Source organism: Lampris incognitus, chromosome 1, assembly GCF_029633865.1.
Source record: "Lampris incognitus isolate fLamInc1 chromosome 1, fLamInc1.hap2, whole genome shotgun sequence".
Classification (NCBI taxonomy): Eukaryota; Metazoa; Chordata; class Actinopteri; order Lampriformes; family Lampridae; genus Lampris; species Lampris incognitus.
This window is the reverse complement of record NC_079211.1, coordinates 108,505,380-108,515,106: the sequence shown is the minus strand read 5'-3', so window position 1 is coordinate 108,515,106 and position 9,727 is coordinate 108,505,380. Positions and strand designations below refer to the sequence as shown.

The following is a 9,727-nucleotide window of genomic DNA, read 5'->3' as shown; positions in this document are numbered from 1 at the left end:
CCCAGTGTCTAGTTTAAACTTTACCTTCTGTGGAGGTGTGCCAATTCCAACCTCTACGTAAGCCTGCTCGTTGCTTTTTCCGTTGTTCTCTATTGAGATGCAGTCTATGTACAGCTCTGTCTGTTCTCCCACAGCGGTGCTCTCCACTGTAATGTTGTCGAAGTACAGTTCTTCCTGTTCTCTGTCAGTGGTGCACTCTTCTGGGTTCTCTCCGACGGCATGTACTGTGCCGCGGTAGTACTTTGTCTGTCCCTGGGAGCTAGACTTGCATACTTTAGCAAAATGATTGAGCTTCTTGCATTTAATGCATTGTTTACCCTTAGCTGGGCAAGTGGCTTTAGCGCCGTGTAGCCCTCCACAATAGCTACACGCCCTGGCGGCGGTGCTAACGTCCCTTTGTCTGAAGTTAGCGTTAGCTGCTTTGGGTGCGTTCGGTTTGTAAGTCTTTCTGCCTATTGCGTGCACCGTTTCATGTGTGCTGCCCTGGCCCATAAACGTTAGCTGTTGCTTTGCTAGCTCGTGTGAGCGGGCTACATCTATGGCTTTTTCTAGCGTTAGCTCAGCTCCCTGGCTAAGTAGCTTTTCTCTCACTCTGGGTGAGTTGGTGGCAAACACGATGCGGTCCCTGACCATCTCGTCGGCATTTGGGTAGCCACAGTCTTTGACTAGGAGCTTTAGCTCAGTTACAAATCGTTCGAAGGATTCACTCTCTCCCTGCATCTTTTCATGAAATTTATATCTGGCATAAATCGGGTTTGCTTTGGGGGTGATGTACTCAGTGTACTTATCGTAGTACGTTTCTAGCTTCTTGGCTTGTTCTCCGCTGAGTGTCCAAGTGTTGTGCACATCGCGCCCTTTTTCCCCTATCCAGAGCAGGAGGTAGCTGCATTTCTCCTCTTCATTCTTCCCGCGCAGGGGGCCCGTGAACATTAGCTCCGTTGTTTGCCGAAATCGTCTCCATGCTTCAGGTAAGTTCGCCGATTCCCAGTCCATCCGTGGAGCTGGAACGCCGTACGAATCCATATTGGGTATTTAAACTCCGCTACTCTGACACCATGTAATGATCTGTGCCCTCTGGCTATGTTAACTTATAACATTAATAAAGCAAGGACGACTTCTCTCGTGCTGGGTGTTTATTTACCGACCGGATTCCCACTGACGTTGTTACGTACATCACGTGACTTTGTTGTGGCGCTACGGAAAGCCGTAAGGGACATTAGCAAATCAAATATTACTAGCAAATATTACAGACGACAGGCCGTCCGCGGCGGCTCCGGATAACAGGGGCCGGAGTGTCTGTGGGAGGCATTGACGCGGGCCTGTGGAGGTCGGCCTGAGGAGCAGAAGAGGCAGCTCGGGCCTCCACGGGGGGAGGAGGCGGAGCCGGGGGACGACCGCGACGAGGAGGTTGGGCTAACTCCAATGGCTGCGTCAAGTCCAGGTGTGCGGGTTTAACTCGGTCCACTGAAACATGCTCGGCCGTGCCCCCAAAATCCACCACCAGGTGCTTAGTTCCCCGTTCCAGGACACGGAAGGGGCCGTCATAAGGGGGTTGCAGAGGGGGGCGGTGTGCGTCGTGACGGATGAACACGTAGTCCGCTGACTGCAGACCTGGGGGCACCTGGGACACCGGAGCGCCGTGTTGGGCGGTAGGGACGGGTGTGAAAGCTCTGACCCCGTCCAGCAAGGAGGCTCGTTGGTCCACAGCTGACCAGGGACGCGTTGCATTGGGCATGAAATCGCCTGGGACTCGCAGCGGCGTGCCGTACACCAGCTCCGCAGAGGAGGCTTGTAGGTCTTCCTTCGGGGCGGTCCGCAGGCCCAGCATGACCCATGGGAGCTTGTCAACCCAGTTGCAGTCCTTGAGAGTAGCCCGAAGCGCAGCCTTCATGGACCGGTGGAAGCGCTCACATAGGCCGTTCGCCTGAGGGTGGTAGGCGGTAGTGCGATGAAGCTTGACGCCCAGAGCCTCACCCACAGCATTCCATAGCTCTGAGGTAAACTGTGGCCCACGGTCAGATGAAAGGTCGGAAGGCGTACCGAAACGTGAGAGGGCCAACACTCAGTAGTGGCCATGAGTGTTGGCGATACGAGCAGGCTACTCTTCATCCTCGACACCATCTCCGGTCGGCGATTTCTTTGTGACACGGGCGCACAGAGAAGCGTGCTCCCTGCTACTGACGTCGACATCATGGGCGGGGAGCGGGGCCCCCAGTTGGCGACGGCTGACGGCAGCCCTATCCACACCTACGGCGTGCGGTCTGTAGAACTGTGTTTTGGTGGACAACGTATCACGTCGGGGTCACCAGTGTAGAGCCGAAGTAACGGAGAAGACCGTAGGTTCACACTTTAGCCGTGTAGGCAACTTTCTTTAATCCACGGTAAATCAGCGAGACAAACAAAACCCACAGCTCGACTGAGCGGAGGTGGCAAGAATAACCAGAAAACTGGCTGGACAACCATAACTTAACCCCGCGTTAACCTGCCAGGGCAACCATGACTTAACCCTTAGTTCCTGGGTTGAATTCTGTCCCCAATACGTGTCCACCACACAAGAGGAATGAGAGTCCGAGAGGAATCGACTTCCTACAGTAACTGTCAGCTGACTAATGGGGTACTGGGAAAGTGGGCCGTCTACAGACATCCAACCGAACAGAACGTTCGGTAAGCAGCCAAACGCTGTCACATTGCCAAATGGCCACGAGAGGATGAGAACATTGCATTTCAAATCCATTCACTATAGGTCTTGTTTTACCAATGCTATTTTGTATGGTGCACAGTGTGGTGCACTCACAAAAATGTGAAGGATTGCTTCAGGACATAGCGCTTACTTCATCGGTGAGCATATTTGTTTGGCTTTTCCTCTTGCTAATGTCCGAGTGTACTGTGAAAAACAACTGGTGTCGTGTTTTTATAAATATTGTAATGACAATGGCCCAAAATGATGTGAAAATTTATATTTTCACAATGCAAAATGCACAAACATTACGGGCAGCACGGTGGCGCAGTGGTTAGCGCGGTCGCCTCACAGCAAGAAGGTCCTGTGTTCGAGCTCCGGGGTAGTCCAACCTTGGGGGTCGTCCCGGGTTGTCCTCTGTGTGGAGTTTGCATGTTCTCCCTGTGTCTGCATGGGTTTCCTCTGGGGGATCCGGTTTCCTCTCACAGCCCAAAGACATGTAGGTCACGTGAAGCGGCCATACCAAATTGTCCCTAGGTATAATGTGTGTGTGTGTGTGTGTGTGTGTGTGTGCGCGCGTGTGTGTGTGTGATGGTCTGGTGGCCTGTCAAGGGTGTCTCCCCGCTTGCCGCCCAATGATTTCTGGGATAGGCTCCTGTATCCCTGAGAGCAGGATGGATGGATAATACCCAAACACCCTGACCAAACAACTCCCGCTCCAAGCCACCACAGCACCTAAGTCCTCCAGAAGCTGGTGCTGTTAGTTTTTCGTCAAGTGATAAGATGCTCACTTAATACAAAAACATTGTTTTGTTTGGTGTTACAATAACAAATTAAAAACACATGGTCTCGATATGAACATGACTGAGTTCATGCTGATCAGGATGACTAATAGAAACCATAATTAAGGACCAATTAAGGACCAATTTTGGAATTATATAGTTTGATGATTCTGAAACATGATCCCAGTCTCTGTTTACCAGGATGGCTTCCTATTCATTGGATTATGACTAGTGCTGTATCCTTTCTTGTATGGGTCAACCTTCACATTACTACGAGACACGCAGCCCAGAATAATGCATGCTAGTGTTAGAAAATGGCTTAGTACACCAGAGACTTAATTACAAGTCAAGCCCAGTCAAGTTAATTTGTATCTCTAAACTCGATACGGTCTCACAGGCCTTTACAGTCGCATCACATTCATAATAGGTTAACCAAAAATGGGTAAATACAGTAAACAACGTGCAGACACTTCCAAGCAGACATTTTGTTATTGTACTTGTCTTGCCCGGTAAAATTCCTTTTAAATGTATTCTCTCTGGGGCCATCTGGGTACCATAGTGGTCTATTCCATTGCCTACCAACATGGGGATCGCCAGTTCAAATCCCTGTGTTACCTCCGGCTTGGTCGGGCGTCCCTACAGACACAATTGGCCGTGTCTGCAGGTGGGAAGCCAGATGTGGGTATGTGTCCTGGTCACTGCACTAGCACCTCCTCTGGTCGGTCGGGGCGCCTGTTCAGGGGGGAGGGGGAACAGCATGATCCTCCCCTGTGCTATGGCCCCCTGGCCAAACTCCTCACTGTCAGGTGAAAAGAAGTGGCTGGCGACTCCACATGTATCAGAGGAGGCATGTGGTAGTCTTCAGCCCTCCCCGGATCGGTAGAGGTGGTGGAGCAGCGACCGGGACGGCTCGGAAGAGTAGGGTAGTTGGAAGGGTACAACTGGGGAGAAAACGGGGGGAAGAAAGTGTATTCTCTGATTCTAATTTAAATGTGTTGTTTTGCGTTTAGATAGCCACAGCAATCAAAGTATTTATCCTAAAGGTGAAAGGAGGCATTTAAGTGTCAGACCACAACGTAGCACTTTGGAGGTCTTGTTTGTAGTGTTTGTTCAATTCCTGTATCTTCTCCTGTATTATTTTCTGAGCAGCACAATAGCTAATTTGTTATTTTGAGAAGTATTACGTATATCAATGGTATCAATGAAAACATACCATCAAGGTAAATATAAAATTAAAAAAATAAGATATTGAAAAAAAGTCTACACCCATAAATCCACGACAGTGTTGTTCTCTCAGGGTAGACGCTGGCCTGTCCCAGGAGTGAAAAAAATGGATTCAGTTATCTGGGAGTCTTATTAAGTCAAGTCAATTTTATTTGTGTAGCCCAATATCACAAATGACAAATTTGCCTCAAGGGGCTTTACAGCAACACAACCGTGTAAAGGAAAAAGGGATTGTGCGACTAACCAGTGTATTCATGTACTGAAAAGAAAACATATTGATAAACTATGTCCTCTACAAGTGAAATACAAAACGTGAGAACTCTGTAGAGTGCCCCTATCAGATTGTTTTAAGCGCTGTAGAAAAATACTTTGATACTTATTGTAAATTAGGTTAAAAAAACATTTCACTGATAATGTTAGATAATTTTAATTTCTTTTCTTCTGATTTAAAGACTTGTGTTGAGGTTTTGTGTCGTTCTGAATCCTGGGCCCCCTTTCAAGGTATGATGCTGGGCCCCCAACCATGATGATGCATCTGATTTAGAAAACTATCATGATGCCCCATGTGGCCCTTTATTGTTTAGGCCATGTGAAAGTATAATGGCCAATCTGTTTGTAACACATTTCTCAGCCAAAACAACATTTAAAAGCACTGTTGAAAGAGCAGGTAATTAAAAACAGGTAAAACCAACAACAACAAAAAAGATTGCCTACAAGCAGAGGTGTCAGACTGATGACTAAAACAGAAAAAATGTCGTCTTTGTGAAGGAAGGCAATGAAGGGATGATGAGTATCAGTGAAGCCAATAAAACATGTACATTGAGGGAGAACTTATTTGGTATAGAATTCTGAACAAAAGTGATCAAGTACTGATGGACCCATAATTAAGTCCTCATCTGATGAACAAAAACTGGTGGCTCACCAAACAAGTTTACATATTCATCATTCTGTCACCAGTTTTGTAGAATTTGCTAACTAGAGACAGTTAATTTGTTTTCCCCTGCAGTACGTAACTACAAGAATTGAAATTAGGTTTCTTTCTCTTCCTTAAGTCATATTCCTGATGATTTTTTAGAACAAATTACCTTATTGATGCTTTCTATAACTAGCTTATTTAAAAAGGCGGGAAACTTTTTTGTTTTGAGCTGAAAACATTTTTCCCTAGGGTCTTAGAATTGATTGCCCTTATGGCAAATCCAATTAAAAACGAGATGCATCACACAGCAATTTTGAGGGAGAAAACCTATGCTTTATATTACTTCCAGGGGAAAATTCACATCACCATTAACCACCTCCAATTTGCCAAATTAATATTGAGGCATCAAAATCACTGAGACCCATGTGACATAAGCAACACACATTGGGTCCAGCGTATTGAACCAATAAAATAGTAGAAGCTCGGAAGATGGTGTAATTGGTCAAGTACAATTAGGAAGAAGGGGGGGGGTCAGTTGATGTGCGAGTCTTATCACCTGGTTAGTCTACTATGGTGCGAGTATAAAATTCTAACCAAGGTGCTGGCATGTAGGTTTGAGAAAATTATACTGGAATTGATGCATCTAGATCAGACAGGTTTCACTGTTGGTAGACAGTTATCAATAAACCTTCGCCACTTATTCATTGTTATCCATCAACCCAACAATGTTGACCTGGAGCTTATAATACCCTTGGATGCACAAAAAGTGTTTGACAGGGTTGAATACAACTTCCTGTTCATTGCGCTTGAGAGGATTGGTTTCAGCCCTACTTTCTGTTCGTGGATTAAGATTCTATATATGGCGCCTCAAGCCCCAGTACAAACAAATAAGATAACATCTACAAGTTTTCCTCTTTTCCGCGGGACAAGATAAGGGTGTCCCCTGAGCCCCCAGATATTTGACATCTCCATCGAACTCCTGGCAATAATATTAACAGAAAGAGAGACCACGACACTAGTTGGGAGTGCAAATGGGGGGCAATTGCATAAATTATCGCTTTAAGTGGATGATCTTTTTCTCTCAGATCCATATACTACTGTACCAATTGTTCTAGACCTTATCTCTGAGTTTGGGCAGGTGTCAGGATTTCTGTTCCCTGTTAGGGGTGTCATTTTAACAAACCAAGTTTATTCAATTTACATAAATCATGGATAATTTTAATAAATTGTTTATATTGTAGCGAATTCGGGGGACAACGCAACCACAGGAACTGCCGCGGCTGGGAAGCGAACCCGTATCGCCCGCACCGCAGGAGACATCGCTAACCGCTCGACTAGAGGGTCAGACCCGCGAGCCAGCGGCCAGCGTGTCTTCTAATCCATGCACGTTCCACTACCCCCCTCCTTCGGGAAGCGCGTCCCCGCGCTTAAGCATATCAGCTCCTTCACGCCTCAGGGCGCCTACGCTTCCGATGGCCTTACGGTCGCTCCATCCCACTTCTGACACCAATGTAGCGAATTCGGGGGACAACGCAACCACAGGAACTGCCGCGGCCGGGAAGCGAACCCGTATCGCCCGCACCGCAGGAGACATCGCTAACCGCTCGACTAAAGGGTCAGACCCACGAGCCAGCGGCCAGCGTGTCTTCTAATCCATGCACGTTACAATATTTTCCAAATAATAATGAAATCAGTCAATAATAATGCTTTTACAAACAAATTTGTCCAGTATCTCTTCATATTTTGCCATCTTCTATACAATTTAGGCTGTATGAAATTTACACACCAAATGATCAGGTTTGCCTTGGAAAGTTCCATCTTGTTAAAGAGTGCCATAACAGTAACTGCACAGGCTACTTAAAATCATTTAGTCATAGGTATGTCAAAACATGTACAAATCAACTTAAAGGAAAAATTTTTTTTAATGGAATAAAATGTATTCATTCCATAGCATATAGCTCTGGATGGATGGACCCTACAGAAATTCCCAGTTGCCAAACAGCAGGATTGCTCAAGCTGTGGCCTTTTTGTGCTTATGTTTCTGTTTTAAAAACACAGATTTTAAAATTGCTTTGTTATTAAGAGTCTGTTTGTGGGTTAAGGCCACACAAGCATGGGGCATGAAATAATCTGTAACACTTTTAAATGTATTATATATATCCAATACATTCACACACACACACATTAGTGAGAAGGGGATGTCCTCGCTCATGACAGTGGAGCTGGATGAGGAGAGGGGAGCACAGGTGCAGGTCCAGCAGGACAAGAAGCCTCCGTGTTTCCTGCAGTGTTTCAAAGGAGGGCTGATCATCCACTCAGGGAAGAATGGAGAAGAGGAGGAAAACTCCCAGAATGACTGGCATTTGTACTGTGTACGGGGCGAGCTGGCAGTGGAGGGCCATCTGCTGGAGGTGGTGTCCCACTGCAGCAGCCTGCGCTCACGCATCTGGTGTTGGTGTGTGTCAGCCAGGCCCTCATCTGGCTGTGGCATGGCAGTGAGTCTCAGAAACACATACGAGAGATGGCATGCACCGCCATCTACAAGATCAAAGCGCTTTGTCCTCTAGAAACCAGCCTCCAGCAGCAGCAAGGTGACCGTCCGTGAGTGTGACGAGGGAGCTGAGGCCGCGGGGTTCTGGGAGGCGTTGGGGCAGAGGGACAGGAAAAGTGTATGACTGCATGCTGCAAGACCCCGGGAGATTTAACTTCATGCCATGCCTCTACCAGCTGACCAGCACTTCAGGCGAGTTTACCACCATGGAGTTTCTTTACCCTTCCAGAGACCCCGAGCAGGTCAACTCCCTGCCCTTCCTACAGGAGGACCTCTACACAGCCTCCCAACCAGCCATTTTCCTGGTGGACAACCACCATGAGGTGTATCTAAGGCAGGGCTGGTGGCCCCAGGACAGCGAGAGCAACGGCTCGGCCAGCATATGCTGGGACAGGAGGTGTGCTACACTACTGCCAAGAAAAGAATGAAAAGAAGCCCCCTAAAGCCTACCTGATCCACACTGGCTTGGAGCTGCTCACCTTCACCAAGATGCTCCCCAGCTGGGAACACAGAGGACATTGCTGAGATCAATGAGAGGGAGGCAGAGGTGTGTAAAACCTGATCCTTCTTGTGGAAGATATGTTGGCCAGGCTTTGTAAGACCACGTACCTGCTAGCAAATCTGCTGGCTTGACCTCTGCCCAAGGGAGCTGACCCTCTTCGCCTGGAGGTGTACCTGTCTGATAAGAACTTTGAGAAAGCACTGGAGCTGACGAGAGAAGAGTACGAGTGTCTCCCTGGCTGGAAGCCGGTTGAACTTAAAAGCCAATGGACTTTTTCTAGCATGCTGGGACAGCCGATCCAAAGACATCGGAGACCACCGATGTACAGGATATGTCAAAGAGGACCAGAACGCACCACCAAGAGCTCTTCTCTCTTCAGAGGCCTAAAAGAAAACACTCACTTCGGTTGCATTGAACTTGAGTATTAGCCTCAGTCAGCTAGTGGGATCAAAGCTGCTTTCTGGGACCTGCCGCAAAGCAGGGTCCTGAGACAGCACTGTGTCTCTTTCTAGTGCCAAAAGGGCTTGCTCAGCCCCCCCCCCTTTTAATTTAAACCGGAGCTTCTCTCTTTCTCGTGCAATTCTCTGCATATCCACCTTCCTATGCTCCTCTTCCCACTTGAGCCTGGCTGCCTCTTCCTTCTCTGGATAAGGTACATTCAGGCGATCCCCAATAAGCTGCACAGCCTCACTCACTTTTGTTCTAGACCCAGTGACTCTCATAATATTGAACTACAGCCCCCAACTGTTTCTTCGTCAACCTGAAGAGCTCAACACGGCTAGTAAGCCTACTGCATATTCTTCCACATCAAAGGTGCCCATTTTGCAAAGCGTTTGAAATACAAAAATTACATCAACGCATACACAGATTGGTTATATAGCAAATACTGTCAATTAACAGTAGCGCCACAATGATCAACTGAAATACACTAGGCAAATACGGCGACCCTCTCTTTAAGGAATCACTCACAACGTTGTCTACCACAGCACAGCACAACGCAACAAATAGCTCCGTCCTCGGATGCTATCTTTACCACGTGTATACAGATTAATTCAAAATAACTAACAATATATAG

General features: G+C 47.4%; 1 pseudogene; it reads left to right on the top strand.

Annotated features, from left to right (window-relative positions):
• Positions 1 to 2,560: 2,560 nt before the first annotated feature.
• Positions 2,561 to 9,080, top strand: LOC130111616 (supervillin-like; annotated as a pseudogene).
• The last annotated feature ends 647 nt before the right edge of the window (positions 9,081 to 9,727 follow it).